Source organism: Pongo pygmaeus, chromosome 9 (assembly GCF_028885625.2).
Source record: "Pongo pygmaeus isolate AG05252 chromosome 9, NHGRI_mPonPyg2-v2.0_pri, whole genome shotgun sequence".
NCBI lineage: Eukaryota > Metazoa > Chordata > Mammalia > Primates > Hominidae > Pongo > Pongo pygmaeus.
Genome location: NC_072382.2, coordinates 10231966 through 10251830, shown reverse-complemented (window position 1 = coordinate 10251830; position 19865 = coordinate 10231966).

Genomic DNA, 19865 nt, shown 5'->3' with positions numbered 1-19865 from the left:
GATTTTCTATGTCAACAATCATATTATTATCAGCAAAGAATCACAATATGTTGCTTTTTTCTTTCCTATTGATGCAGGACAGGTGAGCCCCAAACTGGGGCTTAGCCCATAAGGGTTCTTGGCTTTGACCAGGAAAGAATTCAAAGGTGAGCTGGTGGTAGGGTGGAAGAAAACAGCTTTATTGAAACAGCAGTGTTAGAGCTCTGGTGGAGTTTCAGCTCCGTGACTGCTCCTGCTGAGCAGGGCTACCCCGTAGGCAGTGTGCTGAGAGTAGCAGCTCAGGGCAGGGCAGGGCAGGACTGGAGTCATATTCATGCCTGCTTTTTTTTTTTTTTTTTTTGAGACCGAGTCTCACTCCGTTGCCCAGGCTGAAGTGTAGTGGTGCCATCTCGGCTCACTGCAACCTCCACCTCCTTGGTTCAAGTGATTCTCCTACCTCAGCCTCCCAAATAGCTGGGACTACACACCTAGCTAATTTTTGTAGTTTCAGTAGAGACAGGGTTTCACCATGTTGGCCAGGCTGGTCTCGAACTCCTGACCTCAGGTGATCCAACCGCCTTGGCCTCCCAAAGTGCTGGGATTACAGGCATGAGCCACCATGCCAGGCCCTTGCCTACTTTTAATTGCATGCAGATTTAAGGGGCAGTTTATGCAGAAATTTTTAGGGAAAGGATAGTAACTTTTGGGTTGTCAGGTCATTGCCATGGAAAGGAGTGGTGACTCCCAGGTGTTGCCATGGCAACAGTAAACTGACATGGACACTGGTGGGAGTGTCTGCTGGAAAGCTGCTTCTGCCAGGTCCCTGTTTTAACCAGTCCTCAGTTTGGCCTGATGTCCCATCCCTGCCTCTGGAGTGGAGTTCTGCCTCCTACCTCACTGTTATTATACTGTTCCTTTTTGTTGTCTTACTGAATTGGCTAGGACCTCCAGTACAATGTTGAATACAGGAGTGGTTGCTGGCACCCTTATTTTATTCCTGAATTTTCATGGTAATGCTTCTAATGTTTTAACATGAAGAATCTTATCTGCTATGAGTTTCTGATAGATGTCTTTGATCAAACTAAGGGAATTCTTTTCTATTTTTAGTTTGTATCATGAATAGGAGTTGAATTTTATTTTATTTATTTATTTATTTTGAGACAGGGCCTCAGTCTGTCACCTAGGCTGGAATGCAGTGGCACAATCTTGGCTCACTGAAGCCTCCACCTTCTAGGCCCAAGGGATCCTCCCACCTCAGCTTCCTGAGTAGCTGGGACTACAGGCGCACACACCACGCCCAGCTAATTTTTTGTATTTTTGGCAGAGATGGGGTTTTGCCATGTTGCCCAGGCTAGTCTCGAACTCCTGACCTGAAGTGATCCTCCCACCTCGACCTTCCAAAATGCTAGGATTACAGGCATGAGCCACTGTGCCCAGCCTGAATTTTATTACATGGTTCTCTGCATGTATTGAGATGGTGATGTTTTCTCTTCTTAATCTGTTAATGTGGCAAATTCTATCTAACATATTTTTCTAAAATTGACCATTGCACGCCTAAGATAATGCCAATTTGGTTATGATGTATATATGTTTAAAATGCACTGCTTAATTTGTGTTGCTTGTATTTAGTTAGGATTTTTATATCTCTGTTTAAAAGGGGGATTGGCTTATAATTTTCTTTTTCATGCCATCTTTGTCCAACTGACATATTAGTGATGCCATCTTCCTAAAATAAGTAGGGTCTGTCTTTTATATTATTTGAAAACTTTGCTTACCGTTTCATTTAAGGTTTAATATTTGTTAGCATAAAATTGTTCATCATCTTCTCTAATGGTTTTTAACATTCCTGTGGTATGACTAGTTAGGATCTCTTCCGAGGAACATTGTTTTTGTTCACGCCTTCACCCTTTGAGGTGATTGGACTTGCTAGAAGTTTGTTCATTTTGTTGTTCTTTTGGAGGCATTAGCTTTCTGCCCTGCAGACTGTTAGGGGTTTTAGAGACCTCGATAAATACAGTCTTTCTTTTTTATGGGATTTATATATCATTTGAGGAATAAGACAAAAAGGGAATCCGGGAGACCAGATGATCATCTTGGTTACCAAAGAGGCTGATGATGTGGGAGAATGAAGCATACCTGGTCACAAAGGCACCCCCAGAGCTGCAAGCCACAGTGCGATGGACTCATGTGCTTGGTTACACAGGGCTGGAGAACTGCAACCCACACACTGTCTCTTGGGGACAGGGTTTTGGTGTCCAGTTTACTTTGTGGTCAAGAACAACAAGAAAACATATTCTTGGCTGACGGTAGGAGAGGAAGAGAGAAGAGGAGAGGGGAAAGGCAGGCTGGCAGGTCCATACATGCTTAGTTTCTCTGTTCAATCAGGGGAACCCATTGTGTCCCTCAGGAGGTATGAGGCGGAGGAGTGAGAGGAAAGGAGCCCTCAGTATTCCTTCCCCCACTTGGAGGGATCCTCAGGAATAGGGGATCAACAGTCTCCCCTGACACTCACCACCTCCAATATTGAAAAGTTACTATCTCACAAGATTTTCTTCTGCCACTTTTTTTTTTTTTTTTTTTGGATGGAGTCTTGCTCTGTCTCCCAGGCTGGAGTACAGTGGCACAGTCTCGGCTCACTGCAACCTCCACCTCCCAGGTTCAAGCAATTCTCCTGTCTCAGCCTCTTGGGTAGCTAGGATTACAGGCGCAAGCCACAATGCCCGGCTAATTTTTTTTGTATTTTTAGTAGAGACGGGGTTCCTCCATGTTGGTCAGGCTGGTCTCGAGCTCCTGACCTTAGGTGATCAGCCTGCTTCAGCCTCCCAAAGTGCTGGGATTACAGGCATGAGCCACTGTGCTCGGCCTCTTTTGCCATTTTAATTTCATTCCTTTTACTTCCTTTGACTTTCTCTAATTTTTTTTTCTAGCTTCTTGAGTTGAATGCTTTAGTCATTGTTTTCAGTCTTCATTTTTTTAAACAAAAATATAATACAGTTAAGGGTTCAAATTTAGAACAAGTACCTATGCATTTTAACTGCATCCCACAAGTTCTGAAAAGTAGTACTTCCACAGACATTCAGTTCTAAATATTTTGTCATTTATTTGTAGGTTCCTTTATCATCTATAGTTACCTAAGGCTAATTTCTTATTTCTAAATGAGGTGGGTTAAAAATTATTTTTTAAAATCGTGAATCTTCAGTTTACCTGAATTGTGCTTACAGATTAGGGCCTATAAGATACAGATTCTTCCACATTTTTTTCTTTTTTTTTTGAGACGGAGTCTGGCTCTGTTGCCCAGGCTGGAGTGCAGTGGCTCGATCTTGGCTCACTGCAAGCTCCGCCTTCCAGGTTCCCACCATTCTCCTGCCTTAGCCTCCGGAGTAGCTAGGACTAAAGGCGCCTGCCACTACGCCCGGCTAATTTTTTGTATTTTTAGTAGAGACGGGGTTTCACCGTGTTAGCCAGGATGGTCTCCGATCTCCTGACCTCATGATCCGCCCGCCTCGGCCTCCCAAAGTGCCGGGATTACAGTCTTGAGCCACCGCACCCCGCCTTCTTTTTTTTTTTTTTTTTTTTGAGACAGGGTCTCACTCTGTCACCCAGGCTTGAGTGCAGTGGCATGATCTTGGCTCACTGCAGCCTCTGCCTCATGGGTTCAAGCTATCCTCCCACCTCAGCCTCCCACCTCAGCTGGGGTTACAGGCACATGCCAGCACACTCGATTAGTTTTTGTATTTTTAGTAGAGGGGGGGTTTCACCATGTTGGCCAGGCTGGTCTAGAACTCCTGACCTCAAGTGATCCACCCGCCTCTGCCTCCCAAAGTGCTGGGATTACAAGCATGAGCCACTGTGCCTGGCCCACGTTTTTTGTGATCCCCTCTGTGACTTGTAAATGGTCAGTCTTCACATCTGTTCAATTTATGCTTGAAACTAATGAATACTGTTTATTTGTTGCATCCAGGGCTCTATATAAAGTAGATTAAGCTTGTGAATTTTGCTGTTCAAACATTAGAAACCATTGCATCATTTTTATCTGCTTGAACCTATTTGTTTTTGATAGATGAGCATCAGAACCTTTCTCCATGCCGGTGGCTGTTCAATTTCTCCTTGTAAAAGAGTCAGTTTTTGCTTTGTATATATTGAAATTATATTGTTAGATACATGCAAATTCATGCTTTGGGGGTAGTACACTTTACCATTATGTTGTATATTTATTTATGCCTAATAATGCTTTCTGTCATAAATTATTGTTTTAATATTGCCAGGCCAGCTTTCATGGGTTGGTTTTGGTCTGGCTTCTAGCTGCCACCCAGTATGAATGTCCCCCTTTTTCCTTAGTAGCCCACCCAAGTTGTGTTAGTGGTGAAAAAGTACCTGGCTGAAAGACTTCATCAAACAGCCTCCCTTTCTGCAGGATGAGGCCCTATGACTAGATGCCAGCCCAGGTCAAGAAGGCTGCTTGAAAGAGTCAACCCAGTGGGGAGGGTGTCCTTTTATTTCTGCCTTTCTGCTGCCTGGAATGCTGAGTGGATGGCTGGAATTCCAGCAGCCATCTTTGAATATGAGGTTGCCTTGCGGATGGTACCAAGTACTGGAAGTGTGGAACAGAAAGAAGGAAATCACTGGATCCTTGTTGACAACGGAACTATTTTACCTTTTCTGGATGGCCTTCATTCATACTTTTTTTTTTTTTTTTTTTTGAGACAGAGTTTTGCTCTTGTTGCCCACACTGGAGTGCAATGGCACAATCTCAGCTCACCGCAACCTCCGCCTCCTGGGTTCAAGCAATTCTCCCACCTCAGCCTCCTGAGTAGCTGGGATCACAGGCATGCGCCACCACACCCGGCTAATTTTGTATTTTTAGCAGAGACGGAGTTTCTCCATGTTGGTCAGGCTGTTCTCGAACTCCCGACCTCAGGTAATCCGCCTAGCTCGGCCTCCCAAAGTGCTGGGATTACAGGCGTGAGCCACTGTGCCCGGCCTCATTCATACTTTTTAATGTGAGAGTGGCTTTACTGTGTTTTTGACTTATTTTATTTGACTCTTTTTGACTTTTATTTTATTTTATTTGAGACAATCTTGCTCTGTCACCCATGCTGGAGTGCAGTGGCGTGATCTCGGCTCACTGCAACCTCTGCTTTCTGGGCTCAAGTGATTCTCCTGCCTCAGCCTCCTGAGTAGCTGGGATTACAGGCATGCACCACCACACCCAGCTAATTCTTTTTGTTGTTGTTGTCTTTTCAGTAGAGACAGGGTTTTGCCATGTTGGCCAGGCTGGTCTCGAACTCCTGACCTCAAGTGATCGGACCACCTCGGCCTCCCAGAGTGCTGAGATTACAGCTGTGAGTCACCATACCCAGCTTAATTAGGATTTTTTGGGTGTATGATGTGAGATAAACATCTAACTTTGTTTCTTTCCAAATAGATAGCTAATGACACCAAAATTTTCACTGACTAGTGCATCCTTTTACCAGTGAATTGAAATTTTATTATAACATTTTATTATAGACCAACTGGCTTCATGGGTGTTAGCGGGGAGGCTCAGTGGCCATCCTTACACAGATAAATTCCCTGCTCAGTACCTGCGGGGGTGCACAGTAAAATGTACCCATGTGAGAACTTTCGCAGCCGCACATGTAGGTTTTCAGCTCAGAGTGCTTTTCCACCTCATCACTGAGAGCTGCTCGGTGGTGACTGCTCTTTGGTGACATTCACACGGGTCACAAGGGTCCTCACGTGCGGTGTCCATTCCAAGAGATCCATCCACATACCCCTTCCCCAGACCTCCTTGACAACAATGCTCCCTTCCTTTTTTTTTTCTTCTTGAGACAAGGTACTGTGTTCTGTTACCCACGCTGGAGTGCAGTGGCACTATCTCGACTCAGTGTAGCTTTGACCTCCCAGGCTCAATTGATCCTCCTATGTCAGCCTCCTGAGTAGCTGGTACTACAGGCGCACACCACCATGCCCAGCTAATTCTGTTTTTCTGGTTTTTTTTTGTTAGATACAGGGTTTCGCCATGTTGTCCAGGCTTAATACTGTATTTTTGTTCCTTCCTAAGCCTTGACTGTGGCATAATAAGAAATATTATATTATAAATGAGAACATTATATTTGATCTTTGTCCCTGGTTCCTGGCACAGAGCTCCTGAATTGGAATTTCCTGAGGGACAGAAATGATAGAAGCATCTTTATTTCTAATGAGGTGACTCTTGGCAGGTCCCTAGATAGCTTTGGATGCAGGCTGGTTACCAAAAAGACCAAACCTTGATTCAAAGCCTAGAACTTGCCCCACCCCCCAACTTCTGGGGCAAGGATAGGGGCTGAAGATTGATTTAATAATTGATCATGCCTACAGGATAAAATTCCATAAAGACCCCTAAAAGGCTGGGCACAGTGGCTCACACCTATAATCTCAGCACTTTGGGAGGCTGAGGGAGGTGAATCACTTGAGGTCAGGAGTTCGAGACCAACCTGGCCAACATGGTGAAACACCATCTATACTAAAAATATAAAAAGTTAGCCAGGTGTGGGGGTGCGTGCCTGTAACCCCAGCTACTCGGGAGGCAAAATAATCACTTGAACCCTGGAGAGGCTGAGGTTGCAGTAAGCCGAGATTGCACCACTGCACTGCAGCCTGGGCGAGACTGTCTCAGGAAACAAACAAAAAAACCCCTAAACGATGGGGTTTGAGGAGGTTCTGGGTTGAACATATGGAGGTGCTGGGAGGGTGGTAAGGCCAGAGAGGGCATGGGGGCTCCTCGCCCTGACCCCCGCACCTTGCTCTGTGTGTCTCTTTTGTCTGGCTGTTCCTAAATTTCCTGAATTGTGTCCTTTATAATAAACCGGTAATAGTAAGTAAAACATTTTCCTGAGTTCTGTGTGTCCTCCTAGTATATTACTGAACCTGAGGAGGGTTTGCAGAAACCTTTGGTTTATTGCTAGTATGGGGGGCCCAGGACTGGGATTGGCATCTGAAGTGGGGCCAGTCTTGTGGGACTGAGCCCTTAGCTTGTGGACTCTGATGCTAACCCCAGGTAGATAGTGTCAGAGTTGGATGGACTGATCGGACTCTAGGTGGTGTCGGAGAATTTGCTGGTGTGAGGAAAAAACAAAACAAAACACAACCCTTCATGATTGGTAACGGGAGAACAAAAAAGCCTCTCAGACTGGCTGGGCTTGGTGGCTCACGCCTGTAATCCCAGCACTTTGGGAGGGTGAGGCAGGTGGATCACGAGGTCAAGAGATCGAGACCATCCTGGCCAACATGATGAAACCCTGTCTCTACTAAAAATACAAAAATTAGCCAGGCGTGGTGGCGCACTCCTGTAATCCCAGGTACTCAGGAGGCTGAAGCAGGAGAATCGCTTGAACCCAGAAGGCAGAGGTTGCAGTGAGCCGAGATCGTGCCACTGCACTCCAACCTGGCAACAGAGCGAGACTCTCAAACAACAACAACAACAACAACAACAACAACAACCATCTCTCAGACTGACCGACCATCTGGTCAACTCATCAGCTTCTGCCCATGAATCCGTATAGACCCATACTTCTGGCCATCTCTCCTTCTGAGCAAAGTGGACAACCGGGTGTTCTCTGTAAGTTCTGCCCAGTGGGAGGATTTTCCTGCTCCACGGTCCCTCAGGTCCTCTCCAAGTAAGGCAGTGATCATCCATATACCAGGCTCAGGGATTTTCTTTTTCAGTCATCTGGTGGGTGAGGGGCTGCCATATTTTTTCTTTTTCGAGGCAGGGTCTTGCTTTGTTGCCCAGGCTAGAGTGTAGTGGTGCGATCACATCTCACTGCAGTCTTGACCTTCTGAACTCAAGCAATCTTCCTACCTCAGCCTCTCGAGCATCTGGGATAACAGGTGCATGCCACCATGCCTGGGTAATTTTTGTAGAGGTAGGGTTTCGCCATGTTGCCCAGGCTGGTCTTGAACTCCTGAGCTCAAGTGACCCACCTGCCTCGGCTTCCCAAAGTGCTGGGGTTACAGACATAAGCCATTGTGCCTGGCCTCTGCTACTTGTTTTGAAACACCTCCAGGCCAGTGTATCACCCCTGAGTAAAAACCACTAATAGGGGTTTTCCTTGGCAGAATCACACAGTCCATTTTGTCAACATGATCCTGAGCGTATAGTAGGTGTTCACATAATTAATTGATATCAGTATCAGTACAAAGATCCCTTTGCACAGAGTGGGACAAATCCTCCATCCTAAAGACTTGATTGATGCCATCAGTTTACTGGATCCTTGCAACTTGGCTTTATCATGACGTTTACATCTGAGCAGGGAGTTTAATATCAGTTTCAAGCTGGCCCTGGCATGGCAGGAGGTGAAAGTGAGTCTTCCCACAGGTCGGTGGATGTCGGGCAACTTGCTGGCATGGCAGCCTCTGCAGGGCTAACAGGGTCCTCTGACCTAGGAACGGGCAGAAGCTGGTGCCTGCGACCTGCTGCTGCCCTCCGAGGCACCTGTGCTGCTCTTGTGCCTTCCTTGATGTCTCCATATATCTTGTGCTTCCTGTCTGCAACTGCTCTGTAGAAATAGCACCTGTTACCGGTGAATTGTGTTCCCCCTGAAAGATACATTGAATTCCTAATCCCCAGTACCTCAGAATGTGACCTTATTTGGGGTTAGGGTCTTTGCAGTAGTCAATTGAAGATGAGATCATTAGGGTAGGACTTCATACAATCTTACTGTGTCTTTACAAAGGGACTTTTGGACCCAGAGACAGATATAAAGGGAAAATGTCATGTGGAGATGAAGGCAGAGATTGGGGTAATGCATAAGAAATGTCAAAGACTGCCAGCAAACCCCCGGAAGCTAGGAGAAAGGAATGGGACAGATTCTCCCTTGCATCCTTCAGAAGGAACCAACCCTGGCCTCCAGAACTGTGAGATGATAAATGTCTGTTATTTTAATCATTCAATCTGTGGCAGTTGTTATGGCAACCCCAGGAAACAAATGCAGCATCCATCACTCCTCTAACACTCAGGAAGTCTTTCCCTCAGGCCTATCTCTCACCCTGAAGTCTCCTCCTGATCCTCTCCATCCCATGTCTGAATTTTTCTATTCAGCGATGACAACAAGTCAAGTTGACATCAAGGTGGTGGCTGAGTGTGGGCTCAAAGCTGCTGAGGTCCTGCATATGACGCCCAGGCTGGTGCACATTCCTGCTGGCCAGGTCCAGACTTCACTTTGACCCTTTTGTAATCCGTAGGTTGGTGCAACTATGGAGAAGGGTGAGCTAAAGACTGATGGTCAAGAGTGAAGAGGCTGGGTCCTGGATACTGCATCATCTTTCTTTTGTCTTATTTTAAATGTTAGATTTCAGAATCATGTTGCTCCAGCTTCTGGCATGTGTGACTGAAGGTACAGGTTCTCATTCAGATTAAGGAAAATATTATAAATTTTCTTCTTATTCACATTTTAAAAATTCCCCTAGATCACAAATTCATGTAGGCAATAGGAAAATGATATTTATTTTTCAGAAAATACAGAGGCTTTGTTAATAAGTTAGTTAAAACACAGCTGAGTTGAAGAATAAATCCTGTTTTCCCTGAACTAGTAGTACTAGTAAGAAATGAAGAGAAGTCTTCAATCCTGAAATGCCCTATAGCATCACTCTTAAACTTAGTTCAATATATTTGCTGGGAGAGAGAGGTGGGAGTAGAGGTGTTGCTTCCTGCCACCCACAAATAAGTTATTGTTATTTATATTTTTATGATTTTGTTAAAATACATGCTTATTGTAAAAATATCAAGCATTATGGAAAAGTATTAAGAAGAAAGTAAAAATCATGTGAAATCCTCCCACCTTGGTATTACCACCATTGATGTTTTGGAGCACCTCCTTTCATGCCTTTTTCTATGCCACTCTTTACCCCCAGTACATTATTTTGCATACATTGGATCTTGGTAAATACTTTTCAAAATTGTGAATCATTATTTCATTTTCCTTTCTTTCTTTTTTTTTTTTTTTTTGCTACATCCACCTCCTGCTACCCCAGGTACACAGTGGTAACATCTTTTCTCCAGGCTCATTTAATCATGCACAAAGTCCCATACATATACTGTAGAGTTTTCAGCAAATCAATGCTTGTCTTTTTGACAATGGAATCAAATCATAACACTTCTCTGTATCTTGATTTCCTCACTTCACACGTTACAGGAATTCCCCAGGCCATCTTGTATAACTCACTTGCTCTTTCGTGGTTGCATAGAAGTTCATAGTGTAAGCATACTGTCCTTTGCTCATCCTGAGTGAGGGTCTTTCACTGTGGCCCAAGCATACTCACTGTCACACTCACGTCCCCATACCCCTATGTACTGCTGCTTTTGTGTCCATGGAACAGATTCCCAAGGATGCTATTGCCCAAAGGGATATGCACATTAAAGTTTTAATATATACAGATGAATTGATTTGCAAAAAGATTATTGTCAATTCACGTCCCCACCAGAAGTTTGTGAGAGGATTCTTTGCCCCATATCTTCCCCAATTCTATAAGCAATCTGTCTTTTTTATTTGTGCTTAAACGATCTCTATGGTGTTACACACAAAAGTCATTCATTTAACCATAAGACTTTTATTTTCTGGACCCTGAGGTGCCATTTATCTTTTTATTTCTTTTAAAATAGTGGCTATTATTTAAAAAAAAACAAAAAACAAGTAATGCTTGTTCAATGAAGATAAATTGAAGAACACAGAAAAACTCAAGAAAAGTCTAATCCAAATGCATAATCACCTGTCCGCTGTTAGCATTTTTATATGTTTTCTGCTAGTTTTTTCTTTATGTATATTTTCAGACAGATACAGATTTACAAAAATATGTGTTTTTTATACATGATTCTGTTGTCAGCTGTTTTTTTCTCTTACCAATACATTATGAACATTTTTTCCATGCTGATACATGTTTTTCTATGGCATAATTTTTAATAGATGAAAATTATTCTAGCACATGATTTTTCCTTAACCAATTCCCTGCTGGACATTTTTCTTTTTTCTTTTTTTCTTGCTACCATAAACAATACTGGGATGAACATCTTTTTCCATTATGTTAGTTCACTTGTTTGCTGGTCTTCTAGAGGTAGAGTTGTTGAGTCCAAGGTGATGCACTTTTTCAGGGTTTTCTTTCTTTCTTTCTTTTTTTTTTTTTTGAGATGGAGTTTTGCTCTTGTTGCCCAGGCTGGAGTGCAATGGCACGATCTCGGCTCACCACAACTTCCGCATCCCAGGTTCAAGCAATTCTCCTGCCTCAGCCTCCCGAGTAGCTGGGATTACAGGCATGCACCATCACACCTGGCTAATTTTGTATTTTTAGTAGAGACGGTGTTTCCCCATGTTGAGGCTGGTCTTAAACTCCTGACCTCAGGAGATCTGCCTGCCTCAGCCTCCCAAAGTGCTGGAATTACAGGCATGAGCCACTGCGCCCAGCCCATTTTCAGGGTTTTCATACTAATCAGTCTCTGAAAGATTGTATCAGTGGCTGCCCCCCTCTACTTTGAGCCAACAGTGGTGTTAGGGGCTCATTTCAAACCAGAAGCAGACACTCTAACAGTGCTTGATCCCAGATCTTCTTCAGCCCCAGCCTGTGACATGGCGCCATGGGCAACACACTCTTCACGTCTCCCAGGTTTTGGCGTTCTGTGTCTTACAGGCTTTTGTGTTCACGACCCCAATGGACCTTCAACATTGATCCTGCAAGGTCGAGAGGGCCAGAGCCCATCCCTATGGCAGATGGGAAACCTGATGCCACAGAAGGTCAAATGACCTGAGTCAGCAAGTGTTTGGGTCAGCTGAGGCTGCCATAACAAAATATCACAGACTGCAGGACTTAAACAACAGAAATTAATTTTCTTACCTTTCTGGAGGCTGGAAGCCCAAGATCAAGGTGTTGGCAGGTTTGGTTTCTTCTGAGAATTTTCTTCTTGGTTTCCAGATGCTGCCTTCTTGCTGTGTCCTAATGAAGTAGGAGACCAGCAGGACTTGTTTTCTGGTCACAACCCTGCTGACCAAAATAGGATCTGGTCCAGAAAGATAAAGTGAAAAACCGAAACCAACTGGCCCAAACCAACAGATGGTTGCAAAAGCAATCTCTGGCTGCCCTCAGGGCTCATTAGCATAAGACACTCCCCCAAGCACCATGACAATTTACAAATGCCCAGGTCATTCTACAATGACCGGGAAGTTAGGGCACCTTTCCTACCCAGCCTTCAATTTGCATTGACCCACCCCTTAATTTGCATGCAATTGAAAGTGGGCTTATGTGAACATAAGTACAGTTGCCAAGAGCCCATACACTGCTTACTCTGGGCACACTGCTGCCTCTGTGGCTCCACATTTCCTCTGCTTATAAGAACCCCAGTCACATTGGACTAGGACTCATCCTAATGGCCTCATTTAACTTGATTGCCTGATTAAAGCTCCTATCTCCAAATACAGTCACATTCTGAGGGACTAGCCTTGGGACTTCAATGTATGAATTTTGAGAGTGGGCACAGTTCTGCTCCTCACAGTGAGTTAACAGCAGAATTGGGGAGGTCCTGGCCAGGCGCAGTGGCTCATACCTGTAATCCCAGCACTTTGGGAGGCTGAGGCAGGCGGATCACCAGAGGTCAGGAGTTCGAGACCAGCCTGGCCAACATGGTGGAAGTCCGTCTCTACTAAAAATAAAAAAATTAGCCGGGTGTGGTGGCATGCACCTGTAATCCCAGCTACTTAGGAAACTGAAGCAGGAGAATTGCTTGAACCTGGGGGGAGGAGGTTGCAGTGAGCTGAGATTGCACCATTGCACTCCAGCCTGGGTGACAGAGTGAGACTCTATCTCAAAAAAAAAAAGAACTGGGGAGATCCAGATTTCTGGGGAAATCCAGATTTCTGGTGTACTCTCCTGAGAGCAGAGACTCTGGTGGGGGTCTGGGATGGAATGCAAACACAGTGCTCAAGACTGCTCCTGTGCTCCTGTTCATTTGGCTGGGGAGAAGCTACAACGTCAGCAGGGATTCTCTTCACAGTCCCACTCTTTTGGGAAACTGGAGGAATTATCCTTGGATCATATTACCAGTCTCTGATGTGGGGAATCTTGCGGTTCACAGATTCAGCCCAGTTTTCCAAAGTGATTCCAACAAATGGACTCTAGAAGTTCTTTTTCTTCCAAGTTTCTTTCATTAGCTCCAGCAGAAAGCAATGTGGGGGAGAAAGCGCTGAGCTGAAGATGAGAGCCCAGAGGTTTTGGGAAGTTTGGCTTCCCAATCAGTAGTTGCATGAGCCTTTTCTACAAAATGAGGATGGCCCTATTGTCTAGAAAAGCTCTTTGTAAGCTGTAAACAAAACACTTTATAAACATTAATAATAAAATAACATAAAACAAGAAAGAAATAGACATAGAATCCAAATCATTGATATCTGTGAAGGAAATAAAGTCAGTACAGATTGAAATAGAAAAAGTGCGACTTGTAACTTTGCTGTGAAGTTCAGCTTCATTTTCATTTGCTCTGGAGATTAACAATGTGACTGACAGACTGGCTTCTGACTTGGAATTTCTAACAACCCCATCAAGAGGCTGTATCCAGGATCTCAATGAGCCAGACTGTGGGTGACGTTTCCCATGCAGCAATTGCTGGTATTGGTGAGCTGCGTTCAATGTTTCTTGGCAAGGCCAGGCCCAAAGAGGTAGTTGGAAGAGTCTCCCAGGTGGCTGATTATCTTGGGCACACTAGACTTGGAGTTCAAAACACACAGAAAAACAGCACGAATGAATGGAAAAAAGGAACCGGAGACACAGCGACCCGCGAAATGGGTGAAGAGAACGTAGTCTTAGGAACGCCGAGAGGGACATTTCCCAGGAGTAGCACCAGCTTTGTGGTTGGTGAGGTTTTAATTAGATTTGAAGGCTTTTGTTTAAGCCTCAGGATAGTAGATTTAAACAGATCAATACACTGAATTTGAATGTAGGGAGTATCCTGGGACATTGGAGACCGGCCCTCAGCAGAGGAATAGGGGCTGGCAGTGTTGTCACATGTGTCCCTGACACATGTGTGGGAAAGAGAACCAGGAGGGACCAGACTGTTTAGGAGAAGAATTCAGCAGATATGGGTTTTGCACTTGGCATCTTGCACCAGGCACTAGATGAATAACCACCGGCAAGTCAGTCCGAGACTCTGATTTCTCCCTGCTGAGCGGGCACAGTGACATCTCAGGGATTCGGACGTGGAGATGAGGGCCTAGACGTTGGCTGGGTTGCAGAACAAGCCAGCTGGGATGGCATCAGAAAGCGTCTTTCTTTTTGCCCCCCAGTGCCCCACTTGAATTCCTGCAGAGGGTGAATAAGTGTCCTGTGGTTGCTGGAACAAAGTGCCACAAACCAGACAGTGTGAAACAACAGAAACTCACACGCAGTCCCGGGGGCCAGAACCTGCAATCAGGGTGTCAGCAGGGCCATACTCTCTCCAAAGGCACTGGGGGACCCTTCCTCGCCTGTCCATCTTCTGATCAGTGCCTGCGTTCTTTGTCTTGTAGATGCGTCACTCCCGTTCCCTCCATCATCCCAGGGACTTCCACCCTTGCTTTTGCATCCTCTTGTCATCTTCCCTCTATGAGTGTGTCTGTGCCCAAGTTTCCCTCCTCTATGAGGACATTAGTAAGTCTCTTGGATTTAGGGTCCACATGAATCCAGTATGACCTAATCTTAACTGGGTTACATCTTCGAAGACCTTATTTTCAAGTAAAGTCACATATTGAAGTTCTGGGTGGACACGAATTTGTGGGGGCTGCTGTTCAGCCCAGTACAGTGAGAGATGAAGATGTGGGTGCTCCTAGGCCAGGCGCAGTGGCTCATGCCTGTAATCCTAGCACTTTGGGAGGCCGAGGTGGGCGGATCACGAAGTCAGGAGATCGAGACCCTACTGGCCAACATGGTGAAACCCAGCCTCTACTAAAAATACACAAAAAAATTAGCCAGGCCTGGTGGCGCGTACCTGTAATCCCAGCTACTCGAGAGGCTGAGGCAGGACAATCACTTGAACCAGGGAGTTGGAGGTGGCCGTGAGCCGAGATGGCACCACTGTACTCCAGCCTGGTGACAGAGTGAGACTCCGTCTCAAAAAAAAAAAAAAAGAAAAAAGAAAAGGAAATGTGGGTGCTCCTATGACTTTTTCAATTACCCTCAGGGGAGAAATGTCCTGTAGTCACTTTAAGTCCAAAATAGTGTCTTGGCCGGGCGCGGTGCCTCACGCCTGTAATCCCAGCACTTTGGGAGGCCGAGGCGGGTGGATCGCTTGAGTCCGGGAGTTTGAGACCAGCATGGGCAACATGGTGAAACCCTGTCTCTACAAAAAAATACAAAAATTAGCCGGGCATGATGTTGCATGTCTGTAATCCCAGCTACTCGGGAGGCTGAGGCAGGAGGATCGCTTGAGCCCAGGAGGTCAAGCCACTGCACTCCAGCCTGGGTGACAGAGTGACACCCAGTCTCAAAACAAAAACAAAAACAAAAACATCAAAATAAAGTCTCGATTCAGAAATTCAAGGCTTCCAGTTCAGTTTGTTAGTCCACACATTCTTCTCCATTCCAAGCCAAGGCATCTCGGACAGGCAGAAGGGGCTGGGGAGGATCTAGGTGGCATCTTCCTTCTCTCTGAACTCCTCATTTCTCCCCTCTGAAGGCGAGGGGCAGGCTCCAGGAGGAGCCATCGGGGCAGGAAAGGTCTGCATGGCTGACACTGTCCTCACGTGGTTCTGTGTTTGGTGTCTGCCAGAGTTCACAGCTGTCGCCTCCTCTCTTGGGACTTGGCCAGTTTGGAGACCCTCAGGGCAGGGGTTCCTTGATGGCAGCCCCTGCGCTCTGGGAAGAGGCTTTTTTCCTGAGCTCACTTCCTCCAAGCATCCCGCCTCCTACCCCCGTCTGCTGAGGCTGTTTGCCCTTCTAGGTGGACCGCTGGCCTGCACCAGCTGGCACTGCAGCCCTCATCTGCCTCCGCCTGGTCAAACGATGGCCTGCGGGCGGGACCATGCTTTAAAATGGGTGAGCCAGCCCCGGTCTCTCCACTCATCACTGTGCCTCTAACTGTGGGGTCCCCCAGCGGGTCTTTGGGATGTCCAGTTCTCCAAGAACTGGAGGTATGAGGCAGATACCCCCTTATCCTCACCCAACTTGGGGGAGGTGGGACTTCCAGTTCTCTCTAAATAAATCCTTTTTCAAATACCTGCCGTGCCCTGATCCTTTTAGATTCTAGCCCTTGAAGAGTTGTGACACCTCCTTTGGGCCACCCTGCCGTGACTGCCAGTAGGGAGTCCTGTCTCACTCCTCGCTCTGCTGTCTGAGATCTGGCGTCTTAGTGCCTCGATCAGTCTCGAGTGGGAGACCCTGCTACCCACGTCAAGCGCTAGCATAGGGCTTGGAATATTGCAAGCCCTTGATAAATGGAAGCTGTTTTTATTCAGACACATGCCTTGCCCTCGTGAGGCTTAGGGGGTGTGACTCAGAGATGGAGAGGCGACCTCAAAGGGCTCCCTTGATTGGAGTGAGAGGAGAGGATGTGAGGCCGAGGCGACAGGGAGGCAGCAGGCAGGGCTCCATGCAGGATTGAGGAATTGAACCAACCCTGAGCTTCTGTGGGGTTTGAGTCAGGGAGGGTGGCTGTGACGTTCAGGGCTGTGTGGATCCAGCAGCCCATGGGAAGGAGCTACAAGGCTTACAATGTTGTGGGAGGTGCCAAGGGCAAGCCACAGACACCAGGCTTCATCTTGCAGGGGATGAGGGACCTGGCAGGTGTGAGAGCCGAGGACGCACAGTGAGTTGAGGGCTCCGCGGGGGAGGAGCCACGCTGCCGTTCTTCCCTGCCATGGCCTCAGAGGCCACGAACCCTTTCTCTGGGACACACTCTTCTCCGTAGACCTCGGCTTTGTCCTGGTTTTTTTCCTCAGCTCTCCAGAGTGGGTTCCCTGGTGTCCTAAGTCAGATTCCCTAGAGGTGGAGCCTGGGATGGGGAATTTTTTTTTTTTTTTTTTTTTTTTTGAGACAGAATCTCACTCTGTCTCCCAGGCTGGAGTGCAGTGGCACAATCTTGGCTCACTGCAAGCTCCGCCTCCTGGGTTCAAACGATCCACCGACCTCGGGCTCCAGAGTAGCTGGGATTACAGGTACGCACCACCAAAGCTGGTTAATTTTTGTATTTTTAGTAGAGACAGGGTTCCTCCATGTTGGCCAGGCTGGTCTCGAACTCCTGAGCTCAAGTGATCCACCTGCCTTGGCCTCCCAAAGTGTTGGGATTACAGGCATGAGCCACCACACCTGGCCAAGATGATTCTGGAGCAAGGTTTATTGAGAGGGGCTCTCAGGGGAAGGGAAGTGGAGGAGGCAGGAGGAAGACGGGAGGAGGCTCAGCTGACATGGTGTTTCCGCCACAGTCTGTTGGCCTCAGCCTCATCCCACTGAGGAGCCCTTCCCACAGACAGGCAAGGAGGTGGAGATTTTGTGCCCTGCATGGGATGGCATTGGCTTTAGGCTGCCCTCTGAGGGATGCTGTGACGGCCCAGGCACTTCCAGGGAGGAATCTCCTAGCTGACGGCAGTTTTCTCCAGCTCAGAGTGTCTGGGCAAGGTATCAGCAGCTTCTCCTGTTCTGCACCTGCTTCCCCATGGCTCTTCTTGTCCTCCCAGCAAGGGGCACAGGGCTGCCTCCTCACCTCTCTCGTCTCCACTCACCTCACCCACTCTGCAATCCAACGTCTTCCACAAGGCTTGTTCACCAACACCAACTCCTCTCTTAGCAAATCATAGCAAATTTATTAACAGTGACTTCTAAGTAACATTATTCCTGATGGTGTGTGTCTTAGTCCATTTATGCTGCTATAACAAAATACCTGAGACCTGGTAATTTATTTAAAAAATACCCGGAATTTATTTCTCACAGTTCTGGAGGCTGGGAAGTCCAAGATCAAGGCGCCAGCATAGTCAGTACCTGGTGAGGGCTGTTCTCTGCTTCCAAGATGGCACTTTGTTGCTGCATTCTGCAGAAAGGACAAAGGCTGTGTCCTCACATGGCAGAAGGGACAGAGGGGCAAGAGAGAGATGAACCCCTTCCAACAAGTCTTTCAGACCGGCTCCAATTCCATTCATGAGGGTGGTGTCCTCCTAACTCAGTCACCTCCTAGAGACTGCACTTCTTAATACTGTTGCATTGGGGACTAAGTTTCAACATGAATTTTGGAGGGAACACAAATATTCAGGCCATAGCAGTGACTTATATTGTTTTCTATTTGCTTTTGTGTGTGGTTTTTTGTTTGTTTGTTTTTGTTTTTGTTTTGTTTTGTTTTGTTTTGTTTGAGACGGAGTCTCACTCTTGTTGCCCAGGCTGGAGTGCAATGGTGTGATCTCGGCTCACTACAACCTCCACCTCCTGAGTTCAAGCGATTCTCCTGCCTCAGCCTCCTGAGTAGCTGGGATTACAGACATGCACCACCATGCCTGGCTAATTTTGCATTTTTAGTAAAGATGAGGTTTCTCCATGTTGGTCAGGCTGATCTCAATCTCCCGACCTCAAGTGAATCACCTGCCTCTGCCTCCGAAAATAATGGGATTACAGGTGTGAGCCACCACGCTTGGCCATATTCTTTTTTATTATCTTGTATTTATAGAAACCAACTGTAACTAACATTTATGTCTTCTGTTACAATTTTTCAGGCCCATCCACATCTTTTATCTTGATCTTGTTTCACAACCCAATCAAGTGTTTTTCTAAATTCTCACTTTAGAGTTAATGACTGTGAGCATGAGATAGGAACTGTGTCTGGGCTTGTTATAGAAGAATAGTAAGTATATAAAATTCTGTAAAATCGACTTTATTGAGCTATAAGTTGCATACAATAGAATGCACCTATTTTAAGTGTGCGGTTCAATGGGCTTTGGCTTTGACCAACATGTATACCTGTGTAACCACCACCTTCATCACCACCTCCCTGGTCCTGGCTGATCATCAATGCTTTCTGTCACCATACATTAGTTTTTAGCCTTTTTGGAATTTCATGTAAATGTAAATCATACTTTGTGTAGCCATTTGTGTCTAGTTTATTTTACTCAGTGTAACATCTGTGAGATTTATCCATATTTTGGTTATTGAGAATAAAGCTACTATGCACATTTAAGTACATATTTTTGTGGAGATATATGTTTTTATTTCTCTTGAGTAAATACTTAGGAGTGGGATTCTGGTTTGCATGGGTAAGGATATGTTTAAATTTATAAGACAATGCCAAATTATTTCCAAAGTGGCTGTGCAATTCTGCATTTGCTCCAGGAATGTGTGAGAGCTCCAATTCCTTCTTATCAACACTTGAAATTATCAGTCTTTTAAATTTCAACGATTCTAGTAGTGTCAGTGATTTTTTTTTTTTTTGAGACAAGTTCTCACCCTGTTGCCCTGGCTGGAGTGCAGTGGCACGACCATGGCAGCCTTGATCTCCTGGGCTCAAGCATTTCTCTCACCTTAGCCTCCAAGTTGCTGACATTTCAGGCGTGCACTAGCATGCCCAATTAATTTTTTAATTTTTAGTGGAGATGGGGTCTTGCTGTGTTGCCCAGGCTTGTCTTGAACTCCTAGGCTCAAGTGATCCTCCCACCTTGGCCTCCCAAAGTGCTGAGATTACATGTATGAGCCACCACGCCCAGCCTAGGGTTTTAATTTAAATGTGTATGATAACCAATGATATTAAACTTCTATGTATGCACTTACTGGCCATTTGTATATCTTCTTCTGTGAAATATCTTTGAACTTTGTACACATTTCTAAAAATCGGGTTGTCTTCAAATTGAATTGTAAGGGTTCTTTGCATTCTGTATACTACCAGCCTTTTAGCAGATATATGCATTGTAAATAATTTTTTTTTT